Below are 23,770 nucleotides of genomic sequence, written 5' to 3'. Positions count from 1 at the left end.
CTCCCATTCTGGAATTATAGATAAACTCACTAAACTAGGTATAAATCCCTATGTCACAAGATGGGTTGCCAACTGGCTCACTGACAGAACCCACACTGTGAAAGTAGCAGACTCCAAATCCGACTTCAGGCCAGTGACAAGTGGAGTACCACAGGGTTCAGTCCTGGGTCCTCTCCTGATTGGTATCTACTTCTCTGAAGTACAGGCTAACACAGAAAGTCTTTGGCTAATGAAGTTCGCAGATGACTGTAAAACTAGGAGCCATAATCGAAACTCTTAATGATGTGGACATCCTACAAAAGGGCCTCACTGAGACAGATGCCTGGTGTCAAAGCCATGGCCTCAAGCTCAATGCCAAAAAGTGCACTGTCATCCCCTTTGGTCAAAACTCTGTACCCATGAACTACAACATAGGCGGTAGTATACTTAACACCGAAAGTGTGATAAGAGACCTTGGGACACAGGTGGACAGTAGTCTCTCCTTTGATAATCACATTGCCACAGTAGTCAGGAAATCCTTCTATGTGGCACACCTCATCACAAAAGGTTTCTCATCCAGAAAAAAGAGGTCATTGTTCCCCTCTACTCATCACTCATTAGACCCATTATAGAGTACAATGCCCCTTTTGGTATGTACCTCACAAGACATCTACAACAACTGGAAAGGCCGGAGAAATACCTCACAAAGAGGATTACCGGCCTCAAACAGATGCCCTATGCAGACCGTCTCAAAAAACTCCAGCTTTACTCCGTCGCATATCCCCTACTCAGAGGTGATCTCTGCCTAACATACAAAGCTATGTCACACCCAGAGCTGTTGGACATGCTCCACTTAAAGAAATCCCAATCCCTCCGAGCTACACGTTCTAGGGACCTAAACCTTGTCACCACAATAAACAGAACATGCCAGAGGGATAGATTCCTGTCCCAGAGACTTCCCATACTCTGGAATAAACTACCTATCTATATCAAAGCTCCTCATTAGCACTCTTCAAGAAAAATCTTGATGATTGGATGGGAAATAGGAAATTCACCCCGGAGATCACCTCTGTGGCTCTGCTCGACAGTGGCACAGGAAATTAATTTTCTTTGGTGGCAAAAGCCAGGGTACCTTTTTGGCTAGGCTTGTATAGGCCCCAGGGCCGATAGCCTAGTACCTACCTATGAACCTATGTATACACTAGAAAGGGAAAATTTTATTGGAGAAAGACAAACAGGATGGAAAAACGGTGATGGGGAGGAATGGATAATGCACAAGGGGTGCATTGTGGCATAACAAGATGGGGGTTCTCCTGTGGTATGGGCAGCATGCTGGCTGCCAACCAACCCAGATGGATGTTATTTGACCCAAAAGATGGCTCATATTATTTATTTATTTATTTATTGTATTTGTTAACCGGGAAAGTCCACTGGGCCTAGAATGAGCCCATTTTCAGTGGAGGCCCAAGGAGAAAAGCTCCACAAAATTACGTACAAAGAAAATATTAATACACATAACAGAGCAATCGATTAGTACTATTACACTGAATGATCTGATAATAAAACAACAGTAAAAAATTATAATCATGTAAACATAGAAGTAATAAACAGCATATATTCAAGTGATGCATGAATTAATACATATCTAACAAGGTTCATAATGCATGACTGTAGTGTATCTGCAAGGTTCATAGCTGTAGGGAGTTAAGGACAGTGTAAAAATAAAAGGGAATAAAAAGGGCTGAGGAGTGAAAGGAAAAGGTAAAGTTACAGGGAAGTAGTATGTAGGCAGAGTGAAGGAAGTGATAGTTAAGAGGTATGAACTTATGAACCTATATCACTGTATAACACCAGGGAGAGAAATCAGGAGTTGGGGTTGTATGTTGGGGAAGAGGTGCATAACCAATGGAATGAGAGGTGTAGTTTGATGGATTTTTTTAAAGGAGGCAGGATTGCTGATAGACCTGAGTGAAGGCAGCAGATTATTCCATGCCTTAGAGATAGTATAGGAATACAGCATTTGACCAGATGAGAGCTTAGGTTTCTCTATGGATAGTAACATTTTGTTTTCGGACCGGAGGTGTCTGTTAGGATAATAAATGGTGAGTATAGAGGAGAGGGAAGGGCAGGTGTCTGAGTAGTAGATCAGCTTATGGGCCATAGTTAATTGTAGAAAAGTGAGATAGTGTGGGGGTTCGAGCCAATTTAGTTGATGCAGAGAGGAACGGTGATGGGCAGAAAAGTTTCCATTTGTAGCAAATTTAGCTACTTTGTTGTAGCAAGAGTCTAGTTTTGTTCTCAAGGAAGATTGTAGATTGGTGAGGATGGGAGCGCCATATAGAAGTGTTGGAAGCAAGAAGGATGAAGCCAGAGCCTTTTTTTCAGACAGGCTAAGGAAATAGTTGTGCCTATATAGGGCACCTAGCTTTTGATGTTTTTTTTTAATGTTGCTGTAGATGTGAAGGTCGAAAGTTAATTTGTCATCAATAATGACATCTAGTAATTTTGTATTGGGGACAACTTCAATGATGGTGTTGTTTAGGGAGTGAATGGAGAATAGTGACTTGTCAACGGGGCTGGACTTTGTGGGGGTAAATAATAAAAGTTTTGTTTTATTGGGGATGAGAGCGAGATGCTTCTGGAACATCCAGGTTTCGGTGGAGGTGAATGCTTCTTGGGTGACAGTCTGTAGTGCAAGTACAGATTTAGCAGAGCAGATGATAGTTGAGTCATCTGCATATTAGATAACAGTACTGTGGATGAGAGATGAATGGAAGTTGTTTACAAATATGCTGAATAAGAGGGGTCCCAGTATTAAACCTTGGGGGACACCTGTATTTGTAGTTATGAAAGGGGGGATAAGTGTTGCCATTTAGTAGATTGCTGCCTATTACTGAGATAGTTAGTAAACCATTGTAGGGTAGGGATCCATAACAACACCAGAAAATTGCGAGTTGGATCCACAGAGTACACCAAACAATAGCAGCAATCCCAAAACGCTAGCTGCTTCCTCTCACAAACAAAACAGCCCAAGGAAGACTAAGCTGTTAATAAAAATCTTTTAATGAAAAACCAGTTGAGCGCTTTCACTCGGCAAAAGCGAGCTTCATCAGAACGTTCTGATGAAGCTCGCTTTTGCCGAGTGAAAGCGCTCAACTGGTTTTTCATTAAAAGATTTTTATTAACAGCTTAGTCTTCCTTGGGCTGTTTTGTTTGTGAGAGGAAGCAGCTAGCGTTTTGGGATTGCTGCTATTGTTTGGTGTACATTGTAGGGTAGGGGGTGATAGACAGAGATTAGAGAGTTTAGTAAGCAGGAGGGAGTGGGAAATAGTGTTGAATGCCTTAGATAAATCTAGGAAGAGTGCTGAGACTAAGGAACTGGCATCTCAAGCTCTATTTACTGTGTTGAGGAAGGAAATGAGGGCAGTGTTAGTTCTGTGTCCAGACCTAAAGCCATGCTGAGCGGGGGCAAGGAGGTGGTGTTGCATCAGGTAACCGAGGAGCTGAGTGTGAATACATTTCTCAAGTATTTTGAAGATTGGGGAGAGAATGGCAATAGGACCAGAATTTGAGATGCCGGAGTCGTTGCCACCTTTATGAAGTGGGAGGATGAATGCATTTTTCCAGATATCAGGTATGCAAGATTCCTGAATTGATCTGTTGAGGAGGAAGCTGATTGGATATGCAATGGAGGAGGCTGAGATTTGTAAGTATTCTGCGGGTAGGTTATCAGCAGTGTTGGTACAGGGTTTCAGTTTGTGAAGAAGTTTTTTGATAGTGAAGGTGGGTATGGGTTTTAGTGTGAAAGGAGGTAGAGGATTTGAAGGGGAATGCACAGGTGGAGTTCCTGGCTGGTCAGTTATAATAGGTGGGAAGGTGGTAGTAAGTGTTTTGATGGTGTCACTGAAGTATGTGTTAAAGAGGAAGGCAATCTCAGAGGGTACTTTTTTCTGGGTTTGGACATGGGTTGTTGTTAGTTTCAGGGTGGAGAAGGGAGTTGATTGCTCCCCAGAAGTTCTTAGGGTTTAGTCTATGTTGGTCTTGGATAGCCTGGAAGTATTCTTTTTTGTTTTTGATAACTAGGGGTTTAGCCTGACTGCTAAGTTGTTTATATTGATTGAGGTTAGACAATGTTTTGTTTTTTTGCCAGGCTTTATCCCTACAGGACATAACTTACTTTGTGGACTTTGTAAGCCAAATTGCATGTTTTGTCTTAATCCTTTTTAAACAGAGTGGGGCAAGACTATTTAGGATCTTAAGAAATGTGGAATTAAAGAATTCAAGAGCTTAGATGAGTGGGAGAAGTTTTAGTGGGCTCCAATTAGTGCTCTGCAGAATATCATTGAAGGTGTTTGGAGAGAAATGGGATAGATCTCTGGTGTATCTATAGTGCTGTATGTTTGGTATGGAGGTGGGCTTGCGTATTGTGAATGCTGGAGATTGATCACTAATGCTCTTTGATAGAGTCCCAGAGGTGGTAATTTTTTCTAGGTCAGAAACCAAGATCCAATTCAAGACTGAGCCTTTGTTTTCTTTGATGTTTGGTCTAGTAATGTTGGAGATCAGCTGAGTATAGATGTGAAGGTTAATATCTGTAGAGGGGTTATTACTGGAAATATCTAGCCTATTAATACTGACATCACCTAGAATGATGGTTTAATTTGTTATACTGTTTGTCGGCCAGGCAAGACTTTCTTCGAGAATACGAGTATTATTGCCTGGGGGGATGTATATGACTATGATGCAAAGGCTTTTGCAATCATTGAGTTTTAGGAAGGTAATAAGTAGCTCTGCAGTGGAGAAGTGGGGTGTTGGTTTGGAATATGGGATTACTGCAAAGGAGCTTGGGAATAGTAGGCCATCTTTTTTATATAGTCTATCAGTTTTAAGGCAGGAGTAGTTTGGGGTTAGAAATTCAGAATCTTTTATATATGGTTTTAGTTGGGTTTCCGTGATGGCAGTGGTTTGATAATAGGGACAACATCCTGCTCTGGTGACCTGATGACATGGTCTTGCCAGGCAAGTGCATCTGTTGTGTGTTCCAGAGGGGTCATGGCATGGTGGTGGCAATGCAGCAGACTATACCATCATCATCCACCTCCAACATCTCCTGCTGCACTGATGGCAGGTGGCCGAGCTGGACCACTTATCTGGGAGAAGTCGGCCCCATCCAACCAAGGAACTCACAGTCCTTTAACTTGTCACAGCTGTAGTTGATTTGCCTATAGCTCCTCAGCTGCATGACCCTCAAGAGGGAGACATAATAGGAAGGACAATATTACTGAAGACGTCCTACAAATGGCACAGGCAATTTATGACATCATAAATACATGTCACTCTAACCATGCTGAACCTAAACCTCAGCTGCTTCTTGTGGTAGTTAACATGACCAGTCTCCTGCACAACCTCTGCTAAAAAATACAATGAACAAAGAATCTTTTTTACACAGATGTAGGTGTGATACAGACTTCACTTCAAAACTAAACTCCCACATAGATATGCATGACAGTAGATGAATGGCAATGTGCCCACAGCTTTACAACTAAGCTACATCCCCATGTAAACATGCATGACAACAGAAGCCTGGCAACATGCCCACAGCTTCACAACTAAGCTATAGTCCTACATGAACATAAATGACAGCAGAAGCCTGGCAACGTGCCAACAACTTCACAACTAAGCTATAGTCCCACATGGACATGCATACCAGCAGATGCCTGGCAATGTGCTCACAGCTTCACAACTGAGCTACAGCCCCATGTGAACATACATGACAGCAGAAGCATTGCAATGGGCCCATAGCTTTACAGCTAAGCTACAGCCCCATGTGCATGTACAAGAAAGCAGAACCCTGACATAGCACCTAAAACCTTATGACCAGACAACTACAGAATACCTCTCATTAAGCAGCAGTTAATACAGACAAGCAACAGGCAGAGCACAGAGGTAGTCTACCTTATATGTCTTGGTATCTACCATAGGCAAAGACTTTTATAAACAGCACTGCTTGAAATACTAAAAAGATGTTAAAATTACACTTTACAAAACAATATCAATTTCAGGGTCTTACAATACTATATGAGCCTTTCCTGCTTAATGTCCATGGTCCCCTGTCGGAGAGCTACAGAGTAGCAGCACTTGCAATTGACCACACCAGTGCCTTCACTGTTCACCAGTCTTAGGGATACAAGTAGCCTCACTAAATGGCTCAGCAAGGTCATACCTTGTATATATGCATACAGGTTATGAAACCGACCTTTAAAGTGTCCAAGGACCTGCTCACTGAATTAGCTATGCAGTAGATTGGGCATAGTTTTATTCTTAATACATCATGCTAGCGCTATCCAAGGACCATCAGTAATTACATCATCACAAAGAACACCCCCATAACACAAAATGGAGGTTCTGATTCATACTGCAAATATGCATTCTGAATCATGAAGAGCAGCTCAGTGCAGCTGCAAATCAAGATATGCTTACCTGTGCAGCAGGCATGCACAAGCCCTCACAACCTGTGTATTGGCAGGGTGCTATGGATCCTATCTGTGCATTATACCCCCTGTGTGTCACCAACAAACAGCAACTGCTAGACATACATGGAACATAACCTCACTGTATACATGCCACTCAAACTTTTTTTTCTTAAGCAGATGGCCTCATAGTTTAAACACCAAACTGTGCACTGAAAAAAGGAAGTGTAGGAGCATCTATACAGCACTCGCAGCATCCTTCTGGCAGCAGAGACAAACAGCATTCACACAGCACAGTCCTGAGGTAGCTCAGTGTTCAGTAGTACTGGGGTATGAGGTACATTCCTAGTGTGATGCATGACAGCCTTTGTTTTAGAACAGAGTACAGGTACATATATTAATCTGTAATACAGTTTTCATGCAGTGTACACCTACCAATAGCCCACAGATAATGCATCTAGCTGCGTATCTACACTGCAGGAGAGGGAATTCAGCCCACTATCAGGACAGACTGCCTATCTCTACACTATCATAATATCCTAAATATATGTGCTGTAAGGCTATGGTGCAGAGGAAACTGTCATGGACCCCCAGGTGAAACCAAAACATCATATCATGGGAGTTCATTGTTACATGTTACTGCACTGTTGTCCTTGACCCATGTTGTCAAAGAAACTTACCCTTCACCTGTATATACCTGTGGGCCTCTGTGTGTAGCAGCTACCCCCACCAAACTGAACACATGCTCATGTCCATCCCTACCAGCAGTCTGGAGGATCATTAGAGTACCACACTGTCCATAGCACACCGTAACTGTGCACCGACTGTCCTCATATTCCATTTTTTGCACCTTTATTGAATTATCACTTGTGTTATAGGTAAACTTATATTTATAAAAAAGAAAATGAACCATGTTAACATGTTCACATTTACAGACATCATACATCACATATATTCTTCAGTAAAATATAATTAAATCAACATTACATAAGCTGGTCAGTTCCTGTCTTCCCTTAAGCCTTACTCCTCCTCCAAAACATGTTTCTACATGTATTGTTCCCACAATTTCCATTTTTTATATGTAATTTGCTCCTACCCTTTTCTAAAAATCCCATTTCCAGTTCTTTTATATCAGTTACAATATTCACTACTTCAAATATGGTTGGTTTAGACTTTGATTTCCATGTTCTAGTAATTGCTTTTTTGGCAGCTACCAAAATTAAACTTGACAAAACCTTACTATGTCTAGGCAACTTAGATCCTGAATCCCAGCTCAAAAAAATAAATAAATAAATAATTTTGATTCTCAGCTGGAGTGCCTTCTGTGTGGAGTCTGCATGTCCTCCCCACGGTTGGGTGGGCGTTCGAAAGACATGCGTAAATGGGCGTGCCTTAGTTGAAGGTTGAACGTCGAGCTAGCACCTCGGCATTCGTGAAAATCTACTGCCAATCATTAGCAGACCGGAGTTCCGCTGTGGCGACCCCTAACCAGGAAAAGCCGAAAGACAACAACAACACCCATTTGCTCACCCAGTATTTCCAAAAGAGTACTCTGTATGGAATTTTTGAAGTCTGTCAATTCATTACACTCCCAATTGATATGTTTCCAGTTACCTGTTTCTTCCCCATCATTCCTCCGACATTTGCCATTATCTGAGCAAAAATTCTTTGAAGTCTGCTTGGTGTATAAAATACCTATGCAAACACTTCAAAGCAAAAATCCTAAATCTTCTAGACTTTGTTGTATATTTAGGGGTCATACATATTTCCTCCCATTGCTTCCTTGTGAACTGCTTGTCCAATCTGCCTTCCCAATCTTTTCTAACTTCCAATGATTGATTCCTATAGTTATAGTGCAATATTTTATATTCCCTACCAATAGATGTGTACTGGACTAAAGGCCCTGGAGCCTTTACAAGCCTGGCCCACAGGATTACCCTGGCATCATGCCACCTGACCTTAGTTTCCAGTGCCTGTGTCGAGTACAGCCACTGGAGTGATCCCTGGGATGAATTTTCTATTTTCCATCCACTCAGTGAGATTTCTCTTGAAGATGGCCAGTGAGGTACTCTGCTTGACATGTATGGGAATTCTATTCCATAGCATGGGCAGTCCCTGGGTTATGAACCTGTCCCTTCAGCTTGTTCTGTTGATTGTGGTAATGAGGTTGAGGTCTCTGGAGCATGTAGTGCAGAGGGATTGGGATTTCTTTAGATATAGCATTTCTAACAGAGCTGGGTCAGACATGGCTTTTGTAAGTCAAGCAGAGATTGCTTCTAAGTAGGCGATATGAGACAGAGAATAGTTGGAGTTTTTTGAGTCTGTCCATATAAGACAAGTGTTTAAGGCCTGATCCTCTCTGTGAGGTACTTTTGCGGCCTCTCCAGTTGTTGCAGGTGTCTAGTGGGGTACATGCCAAATGGGGCATTGTACTCAATGACTGGCCTAATGAGGGAAGAGTAGAAGGAGACAATGACCTCTTTCTTCCTGGATGCAAAACCTTTAGTAATGAGATGCGCCACACAGAAGTACTTTCTGACCACAGTGACAATGTGATGGTCAAAAGAGAGGTTGCTGTCAACCTGTGTTCCCAGATCTCTTATGACACCTTCTGTGTTCAGTGGACTACCATTGATGTGGCAATTCATGGGAACTGTTTTTTTCCCAAAGGGGATGACGACACATGTTTTGGCATTGAGCTTAAGGCCATGGTTCTGACACCAGTCATTGGTCTCAGTCAGGCCTTTCTGTAGAATGTCAACATCACTTGGGGGAGTTAATTATGGCTCCCAACTTGCAATTGTCTGCGAACTTTGTCAGCCAGAGTCCATTTGTGTTGGCATGGACTTCAGAGAAGTAGATACCAAATAGGAGAGGACCCAGGACAGAACCCTGGTCTGACTTGGAGTCAGCTACTTTCACACTGTGGGTTCTCTCTGTGAGCCAGTTTGCAACCCACCTAGTGATATATGGGTTGATGTCTAGCTTAGTGAGTTTTTCTATGATTCCTGAGTGGGGAATGGTATCAAAGGCCTTGGCCAGATCAAGGCAGGCTATATGAACCACCTTACCTTCATCCACAGCTCTGGTGACTGACTCAAAGTCGACCAGGCTGAGCAGGCATAATCTTCCCTTCACAAAACCAAACTGTGTGGGATCCAGTGTTTGGAGACTCCCTATATTCTTGTTTATTAGGTCCATGATGATACATTCCATAGATTTGCATATCAGACTTGTCAGGCTAATGGGGCGATAGTTCCCAGGGTCTGTAGTTGCTCTTCCTTTGTGGAGAGGAATGACTGTAGCATTGCACCATTCAGTAGGAACAAAGCCTGAGGTGAGGCTGTGACTGAACAGAGCACACAGGTGAGGTGCCAGTTCACTCTGCAGTTCATGTAGAACACAGCCAGGGATAGTGTCAGGTCCCATAGAAGCTGTATTCTTGGCCTTGGGCAGTTCTGTTTTAACCTGTGCAGCAGTAATACTGGGTGCCTGGCAATCTACTGATATTGTGACTGGTCCGGGGGGGGGGGGGGTAAAGTTGGAACTGAATCTGTTGGCCAGTATATTGGCAATATCTGTTGGCTCGGTATACGAGGTGCCATTATGCAACAGCTCCGAGCAAATCTGCATATTGCAGTGGAGATTCTTTATATAACTATAGAAGGCCTTGCAGTTGTCTTTACTATCTGCTGCAATTCTGTTTTCATAACCAGCTTTAGATGATTTGATGAGGGATCTCAGCTTTTTGTTGAGGCTGATAAGGGAGTTTTTCCAGTCTTGGGACTTAACCTTATTTTGCATCAGTTCCCTCCTTCTGTTGTAGAGTTATTTTATGGCAGGGACCACCAGATTGGCTTCCTTTTTCTGGAGGAGAGTGTCTTGGTTCTATTGGGTATGGTGAGATCCATGCATTTGTGTATGTGTTCGTACAGGGCATTAGTGTATGATTTGGTAGTCATGCAGCTGTTCTCCAATTGTATGGGTGCCGTGAAGTTAGCCATCTCTGTTTTTATGAGCCCAAAGTTAGCTTTAGAGAAGTTTTTCATGGTGGTTATGTTTGCGGGGGGGGGGTGATGTCGATTTCCAAGGTGATTAGTTTGTGGTCGGATCTAACCAGGGATGACTTGACTATTGGTATAATGCAATGGTTGCCCATGTTAGTAATGACCAGGTCAAGGATGTTGCTATCTCTAGTGAGGGTAAGAACAAGCTGGTCCAGGGCATTGGAATTAATGAATTCTAGGAAACGTTGGGTAAGTGTATTGGTACATGAGTAGTTTTCCTAGTTAATGGAGGGGTAGTTGAAGTAGCCCATTATGAGAGTGTTAGGGTGGACCCTGATATTCTCCAGGGTGCTTAGGAACATGGAGTGCGAACCTTGGGTCATGGTTGGGGACCTATAGCAGGCTACGACCTTATTATCCCTTTTTTAACAGCAGCTTCTGTTCTAGATTTAACTATAAACCCTACCAGTGCAGGCGTTTCACTTACGATTCCTCTAACCCTTTCTGTTTGCCTATACTTTGATATCAATCCCTGATAAGGAAGGCAGTCAGTAACCTGCAGTCCATATATCTTCTTAGCATCTCCACATTCTGTTACCTTCCCTTGCTAATTATTTTTTGCCAATACATTGGTTCCTTTGCCAGTTTCCTCCATTAAATTGTAGCACCCTCTTCCTACTCTCTGCATCTCTAATTTCAGTCACCCCAATCAGCAGAATCTTCTTTCTTCATTCTTGCATTGGCTTAGATTTTAGAACACTTTCTGCTGCTTTACGCATACAATAGTCTGTATGGCTGTTGTTATTCTTCATAATGATCTGCATCCAAAATCCGACTCTCTCATTATTTCTTCTATTCCCCCCACTTCATCATCATCATCATCATCATCCCTTTCTACTTTGAATTGTAGCTTTCTGCTTGTGTTATGTACAAGAAGAGCCTTAACTGTGTAGTTCTAAAATATCTCTTCAAATTAGGTAATCTTAAACTACCTTTTTCTATTGGAAGGATCAGTGTATCCCACTTGACTCTTGCCCTCTTCCCCTCCCAGATAAAATCCTTCAACTCTTTATTAAGTACTATCCACAACTTCTCCTCTGGTTGATAAAAATATGTCTGACCAGTATATAAAACTAAAGGGACTATAAGTATTTTACTGCTTGTATATCGCTATCTCCATATCCAAAAACAATAGCTTCCAGTTTCTCAGTTTTTGTATTATCTTTTGTTTAGTCTCTTCCCACACATCCATAGCTGCCATAACACAATCCTCTTAACCTATGTTCCTAAATATGGGTATTGATGAACCAGGTCATGTGTGTTTACACAGTTTACAGCTATAGCCTTTGTTTTCTCATTAATTTTATATCTTTTAAAAAAAACTCATAACTGTCTCAGAATGTTCCACAAAACTGACATCTCCTTTTTTGGTTCTATCATGTACAAAATAATATAATTTGCAAATAAAGACAACTTTTCTTGATTACCATACCAATTATATCCTTGAATTTCTGAGTCCCTTATTTTTTTGCCAGTGGTTCTAAATATAACACAAATAACAAAGGGGAAAGAAGACACCCCTGCCTGATTCCTCTGTTCAGACACAACTTATCAGAGTGAAACCCCCCCATTTTGATTTTTGCCTCCAATTCCTCATATATTCGCCTAATTAGCAGTATTATTATAACAGGGAATACAAAGGCTTCCACTGCCCTACTCATAAAAAAGCAGTTTAGTCTGTTGAATGCTTTCTCTGCATCAAGACTCACCAACAACAGCAGTAGTTTCTTTCATTCTGCTTCCCTCTGTATCATCAGTGTTCTATTAATGTTATCAAATGTCTGCCTCCCCTCCACAAAACCACACTTTTCCATATCTATCAATTTGGGCAACAGCTTTTCCATTTTTTTAGCCATTATAGACATAAACCATTTATAACCGTGCTTAAAATTGAAATGTGCCTGTATGAAGATGAATCTGATGGTTCCTTGCCATCTTTTGGTATTACATTCACCACAGCCTTTTTCCAAGATGTTGGTGCTTCCCTTACTTTTAAAATACTGTTAAACAAAACTTTTTAGATCTTATCACTTTCTTTTCTCCTAACTTCTAAACTTCCAGCAGAATACCATCTACTCCTGGAGACTTTCCTGCAGATTGATTATATGTCAATGTTTTATCTCATCTCCTCCCAGCTTAACTGTTGAGTGTTAAGTCTCATTCACCTCTAACCTTGGCATATTTAAGTCTTCCATAAATGTTTTTATTTGTGCTTATTCTTGGTTTCTACATTTCTCTGCTTTGTACAAGTGCTCATAAAATTTCTGAAATACCTCTAATTCATCTACAGGATGCCTGGTTATCTTTCTTGTTATAGGCTACCTAATTTGACAACAACCCTTTATACTTTCGGTTACCCAAGTCATTTTTTTTTTATTTTTAGTAGTCTGTAGTTATTATCAAAAAAATAGTCGCCTGACAGCTATCTTTCTAAACCCATGCTCATTATCCAGGTACTATCTTATTTTCTGTTTAGTACTCTGTAGTCATACCTCTTCTTGTTCTGTAAGATTCCCTATTCTTCAATACTTTAACCTTTGTTGTCCCCTCTAAATAATTCTTGTCACTTCTAAACCATATCTCATTTTTTTTAATTTTTACCCTATTTTTAAACTCCACTTTCATTTTTTCCTATTAACTAGCTATAATGTCTGAAGAACGTTTTATCGTCCCTAATAACTCCTGAGTAATTTTCCATTACCCATTTTTTTTAACAGAAGGGAGGGGAAGCACCATTGTCTCATTTTTACTTCAATTACCCTGCATTTTTATCTAAGTTGTTACTGATACATAATCTGAAATAGTTATTGGATGTGATTCAAAGCTCTCAATTAAATGCACATGCTCTATTGAAATATAATTTCTGTCTAGTCTATCTCAGTTACTGTACCTTGGGGAATAATATATACATTCTCTCAGGGGTTTTAATACTGAATTCACATCTTCCATACCAAATATTTTCATAAATTTCTTCAGAAATCTACCCTCATTTGTTACATGCTCCCTTATAGGCCCCCCAGATACATCCTCACTGTTGCAAATCAAATTCTAGTCCCCACATACAAATAATATTCCCTACTGCAAGCTAATTAATTCTCTCAAATTGTTCAACTCCATAGAGTAGTTTTAAGTGGAATACAAGTACATGCCAGTGTAATCCTCCTTCCTTCCTTGCCAGTAGCCCCTTACTACAAGTCTATCATTATTATCATTTTCCTCATCTATTACTATGGGGGTTCCTGTAGCAATTAGTATAAGCACACCCCTTTTCCTTTGTCCTTGATACTTTGCTGAATATCCATCCTGAAATAATTTTTTATCAGATTCACGTGGACACTTCCTGCCAAATATGTCTGCTGTAGCACCACTATTTGTACACTACATTTCTTAATATAATTCAATACTCTTTCCTTTTTGTTTATACTTGTGAGACTATTCACATTCGAAGACTATATGGAAAGTGTTACAATTATTATAAGAAGTTATTATTCCCACCTATTATACAGGACAGCTTTTTTTAGATGTCTATTTCCATCTTTTGTGAAAAAAGCACCCACTAATGTCTGGCAGGTTGGACTTTTATAAGTTTCTTGTCCACTCCATTTGAATCTTGGTCACATTTTGCAATACTTTTTTTTCTTTTAATGGAAACCCTCAAATAAAACAACACACTTCCAGAACAACCCCATAACCTATTAACTTAATACAAACATACAAAAGTGTGTGCATCTTCAAATAATGAAGTTTAATGTTTAGGAACAATTGTCCCAAACAGACAGCTGCAGACACAGGCATTTTCTGACCTAAAGTTAAGGTTATCCATGCTAAGATGCTTGTTACTTCCTTTGTTCCTATGTACACTAATTGCTGTCTGTTCTTGTTTTATCTTTATTCCCATCCCACATGCAAAAAACAACTTGCAAGCTTTCAGAAAGCATTAACTTCCAGCCTTATAGAAACCAGTGCCTGGCTTTCTATTACCTTGTCACCATGGAAACATACGAAATATATAGCCCTCAGCTACAGGCTTTTAAAGTTATGTTGAACATTTACTGTTAAAGGAAAACTTTTCATTACATTTGTGTTCTCTTATTTACTTGTTTCCACTCAAACTATGTTATTAGATTAAGCCAAGAGTCTTAATCTAGTCATTTACCTATGCAAAAGTGAGAAAAAACATATTAGCTCTACATATATTATGATCTGTGTATTTTTACACCCCCATCTCCCACTTAAACAACCCAAGATTACAGCCAATTAACTTAAACATGCCTTTGTCCAGCTTTTTTTTTTATTTTTACATTATAATGCCTACAGTGCTTAATACTAAAAGAGAAGAAAGTAAGAAAGAAAAAGGCATACGTTGACTTTAGTATCTTTATCACATACATCTGGTAATGATTAAGTATACAAGCTGTAATTTAAATTATGAAAAGTTTGATAGAAATACTGTTAAGAACAGAAATTGTTTTACTTAGTTACCCTTTTCCTTTCTCTTCCCTTCCCCTTAGTGTCCATCTAAACACTAATGATATGAAGTGGGACAAAAGCTTTTCAGTCCACCACAAGTTTAACAAAGTCAATAAAAGTGCATTCTTTCCACATTTTCCTATACAGCCACATTTCACAAATGTGACTAATCTTCTGTAATCTCACATTTATTCAGTAATTTCCATGTCACTGGTCTTTTTCCTGTTCATCTCCATCTCCCAACTCCAGACTCTAGTCCAGGTCCAAGGTACTCTCAATTCTTCTAGTCAACTCCCCTGATTTTCTCTCTCTCAGGCATTTTCTTTTCCAACATTGCAATAGGTTTCACTAGCAAACTCTCTATATGAGCTTATCAGAAGAATGAGAAGCAGAGTCCTCTTCTGCTTGATGGCTCACTTTTTGTTAAATAAACTTTTGAATTTCCTCCTTACCCTGTTTTGCATCAAAAAATGACTTGATCCTCCAGAAAAAAATATTCCAAGGAGGCTGGGTACAGCAGCTTGAATCTCATACTTGCCTCTCAACAATCCATGACTGCTGGAATAAATTTGTTTCTCTTCTGCCTTGTCTACAGTAGATAATCAGTTTCCACAAACTCTTACTGTCTCCAGTGTTTAATACTTTGCCCTTCTGCCGCAGTTTTGTCAGGATCAACTCTTTGTGCTGGTATAATTGCATCTTTACTAACATAGCTCTCGGCTGCTTTCCCATGGCCAGGTTTGGTGCATACCCAGTGTGCCCATTCAGTTAACAAATCCTGCTGTGCAATACCAGTCCAATTGCTTATTTGTGCCTTCATAAAATTAATGCAGTCTGTTCTTTCCAGTTTTTCTGGTACAGCAAAATATCTCAAGTTTTCTCTATGTGTTCTATCCTCCAATTCTGCCATTTTTAAGCATCTCTTCCTGAGTAGTGTCATACTCAGCCAGCCTTTTCTAAATTTTTACTTCTGATTTTTGCAGTTTTATCAGTTCATCTGAACATCTGTTTAAAGCTTCTTCCATTTTCCAACCTTTTATTTGAACTGATATACTCCTTCAGTGCTTCATTTATTTTAATCCGCTCTGAGCACATTTGATTTACTTTTCCTCTAGGTTACTGGAAGTCATGTCTTGCACACAAGCTGGTACTTAAACTGCTGTTTGATGAACATCTGCAGGATTCTTCCCAGTCACTGTTTTCTCTTCACCTTTTCTAGCTGATTTGTTTACAGGTTCTCTTAGTTTCTTCTGTGCTGAAATCCAGGCAGTGTACTTACTAACAAGTAAATTAATTTAGTAAAAGTTTCAGCCTTGTCTATCAGTTTCCTATTTCACACTGAAAGAAGTGAAGTTAAGCCAGCTGAACAGTGTGCAGACATCTTGGAAGTCACTGTGTTCCTATTCTTGTCAACACTAACACAGTTGGGTATACCTCTGGCAATCCACTTTCAGCAACTGGTAGCCTACAGTCTGTTGGAATCAACCAGCCCACAACTATGTGTCTTCTGTCTTGTCCTTCAGAAGGGGTAGATGTCAGACAGCTGAGTTAATAATTACATCCTGAAATAGGCACTCAGAGCATATGGGCACCATCTGCTATGGAGAGGGCGTGCTCACCAGTCTCTATGGGACCACATCTGAAGATAGTGGTCCATGATATAAAGTCTGCTGGTGCACGCAATACAGCAATGTCAAAGGCGTGCCAAAAACATAATCACAAAGGCCTGCAAGAAGGCACACAACACAGCAGCACAGAGGTTACCTACATTCAACTGTGAGCCTAACTGGTGAGAATTGATTGATCGATTTACATTTGTTAACCAGGATAGTCTGAGAATAACCCCTTTTCTGCACAGTCCTGAGAAGAAAAGATACATTATGAATGAAATGACTAGTTAAGCATCAATCAACAATACATTGCGTTTAACAAAATAAACATAAGACAAAAGAAATCATCTGATGCACATAAAACATAATTCTGAGTCATGGAGGTGACAAAGGCACAGATATCATACCTACAGGAGTGGACACAGGTTCCAGGACTGAACTATCCTCATGTGTCTCAAGAGATGCACCAGGCTATTAGGCATACTGCATGCCTAGACAACAGATGTACACTTTATGTTGGTGATCACAGATACCACTGCACATTTCCAATAGGAATGTCAGGTGTCCAGGCACACAGGAATGGTAGCGAAGGCATGTGTTTGTTCTATATCTGCACAGACTGTACCACAGTTTGCATGCATACCACAGGGTTCCACATGTAGAAGGGATATTCAGATTCACTCTTGTCTAGCTTACACTGTATATTCATAGGCTGGACCACTTTTATGATGATATCTGTTAGGACAACACGCTAATATAAGCACCTATGAATGATCAGACAATGATGACAAACACAGTCACATCCAGATGACACATGTGTACTGACTCCATCCTAACCACTCCTCTGCCCACTGTCCAAGGTGAAGGTATGGCTTCTCTCACACCTGCGCTGTAAGCTATATGGCTTGATGACTCCCCAGTTACTAAGAACACCAGCAATGCTTCTACCTGTGGCTGCCACAGCAGAAAAGTGCACTGCATCTGATGTGGATTTTCCCACATATGGCAGTCTAGCAGGGGATCCTGTCACTATCACATGTCACAGCCTGCCTCTGATATGCTGATGGTGTTAAGGCTTGATCAACAGATGTGCAGGGGTGTCATCTGGACACAGTCTGCTGATATGCCTACTGACATGGGGATGATTGCCGTGGTGTGTGTAGCTTCTGCAAGGATGCCACCTATCAATACCAGTGTCTTGGGGAGGCCACGTTGTCCAGTGATAATGCAAAATTAGATCTCATGAGAACTATGTCGGGACACATTGCTTCTATTTCCACCCCTGTGTGGAGGACTGAAAGTGCTACCATCAATGCCCTGTCCAGCAGAGTTGCCTGTGGTCAGGGATGGTTCCATTCCCATGATGGTCACATTAAGAAGCCATTGCAGGATAAACAGCCTTCTGCCTTCTGCTACAAGGCTATGGGTGCCTCACTTCACCAACAATGTTATGGGCAGCAATGACTAAAAGCCTCCGGAGCAGGACACCTTTCTAGTGGAATCTATACAGGTCCCTTTCCTTCAGCAGCAAAATATCCTTGACACAGAGGGCCTCTAGTCCTACCACTATAGGCCAGCACAGTGGCACCTGATCATGGTCACATACTGACATCACCTCCCAGTAATAGTCTAATTTTGTCACTTTTCCCCCTCCCTACCATCGGAAGACTGTGTATATGACACAGAAAGCCTCTTGCAGTAAAATCCCCATTTCCACATCCCATGACATGATCCCCAGCCAGGCTATAATGTCAGCTATGTGTCACTGTTTTCCTTGTCACCTGTGGAAATAACTATGATCCACTGCACCTCTCTTCCTGTGTGATGTGTGGAGATGTCTCATGAACAGAGCGACTCAATAGTGTCCTTCCCAAAATAGCTAATTATGCAGGGATCATGTTTGTTCTATGTTACATGACAGTGTACCATGTGTTCATCACTGGCCCACAGAGCCAGACTAGATACCATTAGTTGTCCTTCACTGCCATGTACTGTGTCTGCATTCTAGAAGGGGGTGATGTGGCTACTGCATACTACCTTGTAGCCTCTCTGCCACTGACAGATGATTCTGGCATGCTGGCTGTGGCAGAGGTAACTCTATCAGGTCAAGACATTCCCTAGAAAGATGGCTGGACTGCATGCTTCCTGGTAATCATGTTGTGTAGCATGCAGCATGCTATGAACATCTTGCAAAGGGTGGTAGCGGTATATTGCAGAGCCTCCCCAGACATATCCAAGCAGGAGCACCATGCCTCCAAACGCTAAACAAACACTGTATGATGTTCATTTGCATGCAGGCAGTGTTATAATGCTGTTCAGCAATGATGCGTGGGTTCTTTACAGGCATCATCAACCAGGGCTTCAGTCAGTACAATATACTGCATCAACTAAAACACTGGGACCATATGGCAAGATGTGTGGACACTGTCTTTGGCTATATATTGTGTGCATGTGTATATACTGGCTTCTGACAGTTATTGCACTTACCAGCTAGGTGGTCCTGTGGAACTCCCCTATGCAGGAAGCAGTGATGTAGGTGACTTGTGTGTCACATGTGGGGAAACATGGGTGATGCAATGGTGTCATAAAGATACAGTGATTATCAAACTTTGTGCATTTCACACTACCTGGTAGCTGATGGAAACGTAGGCCTTGTTATTGATATACTGCTTTCCATGGATATTAGGTGCGGCCTTTACTCCTATGTGTGCAATATAAGCACCCAGTACTCTGGGGAGGTGGGCAGTGTCATAAAAGTCATGCATGGTGGAGGCTCTCACCCCTGGTATACTAGGGGAAATAAGTATGCTTATCTACATATGGAAATAGCATTCTGAGAAATGCACTGATGATTCTGCTTGCCAACAACTGTGATATACACAATATGTCATCCTTTTGACATTAGAAGTTCCATGTAGCAAGTATGGTAACAGCTACATATACTTTAATTTTCACTGTCATAGGAAGCACATATACCGCTTCTGATACTTATTGTGAGTGATACATGTCACCAATGCTTGTATGTCTCTAGGCACACAAGAGTGTGTCTAGCTGCTGCTGTTCAGCTAACTGCTGGTATAAAATCCACGGCAAGTACTGTTTTAATTTCTACCACCTGACACCACATCATGCTACCAGATGTGAAGAAACAGTGTTTATAGTCAGTACTTGTTGATTCATGAATGTTGCTGCTGCTGCCCCAAGACTCTGTAACTGTTGCTGTTCCAAATATGTCTGCATGTTGCACCAAACTACTTAAACCACAAGGAAGAAACACTGATGTGTCTGCATGTTGCTTGGTCTAATAGTGACGCGTAGCTTGCTGTGCTCATATTGCACCTTACAACTAATAATCATGACTTGTTTTCAAGGGGCTTATTTGCACCATCTTATTGAATCATTAGATTGCATGCTTTCATCTGTATGTCATTATAAGATCATTTGCATACACCATTTCCAGGATTGTTTTCCTTGCTGTTCTACAGTGCTAGCTAATATTATGAATCACAACTTGTCTGGGTTGGCTGCTTCCTACCCTAAGGTATGCTGCATATATACACGTTGACTATGAATCCCTGTCTGTGCCTGCAGCTGGAACATAAAAAGAATGACATGCCTCAGAAAGGCAGCTGTTAGGATAACTCACAAATAGAATTCTAAGTGGCCTGGGTTAAAATCCTACTGATTATTTATTTCAATCAATTTTATATCAAAATTTATTTTGCAGCACAAAATGAAAGATTAAAGCTGTTGCAAGAACTCATTTGAGCAAACTGGGAATGTTTTAGTACTTCTGTTTGTGAGGAAAATATTGAAAAACTACCAAAATGAGAATAAAGCCTTAAATAATAAGAAAAGTTTCTATATTTTGATCCCTGATTTATAGTCTGTACAACTACTACAGTCTCTCCTTAAATGCAGTTGTTTATTTGAACCTGACCATTTTGCAAACTGAAAATAGAATTAATGTTCCCAGTTTTAAATTGTTTCCTAAGCCAGAAGTGACAACTTCATTTTATTTTATTTCTTCCCTTGATGGCTGGTTACAAAAAGAATATGATGAAGTTTTAAGGGAAATAGTAACACTTTAAAGTAAATATTTTTAGCTTTTCAGATTGCACTTGTAAACACAGGTAATTTAAACATGACACCAATCTTAAATACAGCCATTTAAACAGACACTGAATGGCTAACAAATTCCCTTCACTAAATCCATACTATTTTTCAGCACAGCAAGAGAACTGAGTCCACTGCTCCAGTTTCTGTCACAAAGATTATTAATTTAATTAAGTCATGCTAACAACATAAGACTGGTAGTAAAGATCAAAACCCACCATAAATATTAGCATTAAATTATTTTTGCCACTGCATCCACAATAACATAGTTTCATAGATTAGTACTAAGCTAACTGCCCTTGACAGCCTTTTTAAGCCTTGCCAATTATCCCTTGTGAGACTCATACCCTGAACTTTGTGCTAGTAAGGCAAACACCTTAACCATTAGGCCACCCTCCTTACCCTAGCTAATTTGATATTTTAACCAAAATCTAACTGGCTGTATAAGAAATGCATTAAAGCAACAAGCCTAATTGAGCTATCTTTGTTTTAAACCTGGGTTGGAATCTCATTATTTCTAGTTGCACAAATTATGAATTAGAGCAAACTGATTTATTAGACAAAGAGCTCCATGGGCACCTCTGAAAAAAAAAGTTATGTACTCACCATAACGTTCCATCTGAGTAGTTGTACTTCATTTGTCTTCAACCCATGGGAATATGGATCCGTATCGGATCCGAAATGGCAAATATTACTAGCATCAGCTCCGAGCTCCAGACTCCTCCCCTTACCCATAATACACCTCCACTGCCTTCCATCCCCAGATCGAGTTTGCGGAACTTATACTTAGAACCCGACCTAATAACATACTTGTGACCTATACTGCAGCCCGTAGGCTGAACATGCGCCAAGGTCTGGGGGAAGGAGGGAGGAACGGTTGAAGACAAATGAAGTACAACTACTCATATGGAACGTTATGGTGAGTACATAACTTCATTATCTGAATTAGTTTACTTCATTTGGTCTTCAACCTGTGGGACAGAGTCCCCAGCTACTAAACTCCTAGGAGGCCCTCATGGAAGGATATTCCGCAACACCGCAGAGCCAAAAGATGCTCTCCTTCTGGAAGTCAAATCCAATTTGTAATGAGAAATAAATGTATGAGATGAGGACCAAGTAGCTGCAGAGCAAATGTCATCCAAAGACATTCTAGACTAGAAAGCAGCAGACGTAGCCATGGACCTAGTGGAATGAGCTTTTACCTGACCTGAAGGAGACATGCCTTTGTCCTTACAGACCTGCAGGATGCATGAAGAACTCCACCTAGCTATAGTGAACTTGGAAATTGTTTCCTTCTCTATAGAAGTAAACAAACAATTGATCAGATTTACGAAAATGTTTTGTCCTGTGTAAATAGAATCATAACTGTCTATGAACATCCAACATGTGTAGCTTGTATTCTATCTTGTTCGTAAAACTGGGAAAGAACACAGGCAAATTTATAGTCTGATTGATACTGACTGGTGATGCCACCTTAGGAAGAAAGGATGGATTGGTTCGAAGGGAAACTCTGTCTTTATGAAAAATCATGTACGGAAGTTAAATGGACAAGGCCTGTAATTCTGAAACCCTTCTAGCAGAGGTAATAGCTACCAGAAAAGCTGTTTTCCACAATAGGAATTTCAGATCTGCAATAGCGGCAGGCTCAAAAGGCAGAGCGACCAGAGCTTGGAGAACCATAGTAAGGTCCCACGGGGGAACAGGATCTTTGACTGGTGGGGCATAGCAAAAAGGTGCCTTTAATAAAAGCTTTGCACAGTCTGGAAGATGCTAAGGATGCAGAATTCTCACCCACATGAAAATGGGAAATGACTGCTAACTGAACTTTGACAGTAGAAGAACTAGCCCCATGCTGGAAAATATCAGCTAGAAAATCAAGAATAGCGGAAATAGGAGCCGTGAAAGGGTCTAAACTCCTCTGAAAGGCCCAGAAAGAAAAACGTTTCCTCTTGCTGCGACAAACCTTTCTGGTTGAAGACTTATGAGCAGTTACCAAAATAGATCTAACTGAGGAGGATAGTCCGGGAGTCCTAGCAATTACAGGAACTGGAGCAGCCAAGCCGTGAGCTTCAGGCTGTCCAGATTCAGATGAGGCACCCGCGAGAGGTGTGAAATCAGATCCTGAATGGGATCTAGGATCCAAGGTGGAGCCAGAAGGTGAGACCAAAGGAAGGGAAACCATATCTGGTGAGGCCAGAATGGGACAATGAGGATCACCTTGCTCCCCAGCCAACAAGCTTTCTGCAGGAACCTCAGAATGAGAGGTACTGGCGGATAAGCATACAGAAGACTGGGAGGCCAAGCATGAACTAGAGTGTCTCTGGGGGACTCCCCTGGAGGGGGGTTCAGAGCAAAAAATCTGCTGCACTTCGCATTGGAAGGAGATGCGAAGAGATCGCAGCAAGGTTGACCCCACTCGCTGAAGATATGTTCCGCTACTGGCAGATTCAGAGACCACTCGTAAGGCATCAGAATGGTCCAACTTAGCCTGTCTGCTAGAATGTTGGACCATCCCGGAATGTGCATTGCGATGAGAAAGCGACCGGTGGAGATTGCCTATTCCCACACTCTCATGGCCTTGCGACAAAGGGGGTAAGAGCTGGTCCCTCCCTGTTTGTTGATATACCAGACTACTGACATGTTTTCTGATTGAATGGCAATCGTCCCCAGAGGAAGAAAGGCATGAAGGGCCTGCAACGCTAGAAGGACCGCCCTCATCTCTAGGACATTGATATGCAAGCTGATCTCTATGGGGGATCACAGACCTTGGACAGTCCTGCCCGAACAATGCCCCCCCCCCCGAGGTGGGAGGCATTCGTGGTCACTGTGGTTTGGGTCGGGGCTGGAACAAAGGGTCGTCCCTCCAAAATGTCTGGAGAGCTCATTCATCATATGAGGGACAACCGACAAACTTGATTTAGGTGGATACGGTAAGTTAGTGATAGTTCCAACAGGGACCACTGAACCGCTAGAGTCCACTGAATAATCTGCATGTGTAGCCGAGCACACGGAAGAAGAGTTATGGTCGCCACCATTGAGCCTAGGGCCCTCAACACTG

The sequence above is a fragment of the Protopterus annectens genome, chromosome 15.part0, assembly GCF_019279795.1.
Source record: "Protopterus annectens isolate FY-2018-M chromosome 15.part0, PAN1.0, whole genome shotgun sequence".
Taxonomy (NCBI): Eukaryota; Metazoa; Chordata; order Ceratodontiformes; family Protopteridae; genus Protopterus; species Protopterus annectens.
This window is presented reverse-complemented; position numbering follows the sequence as displayed.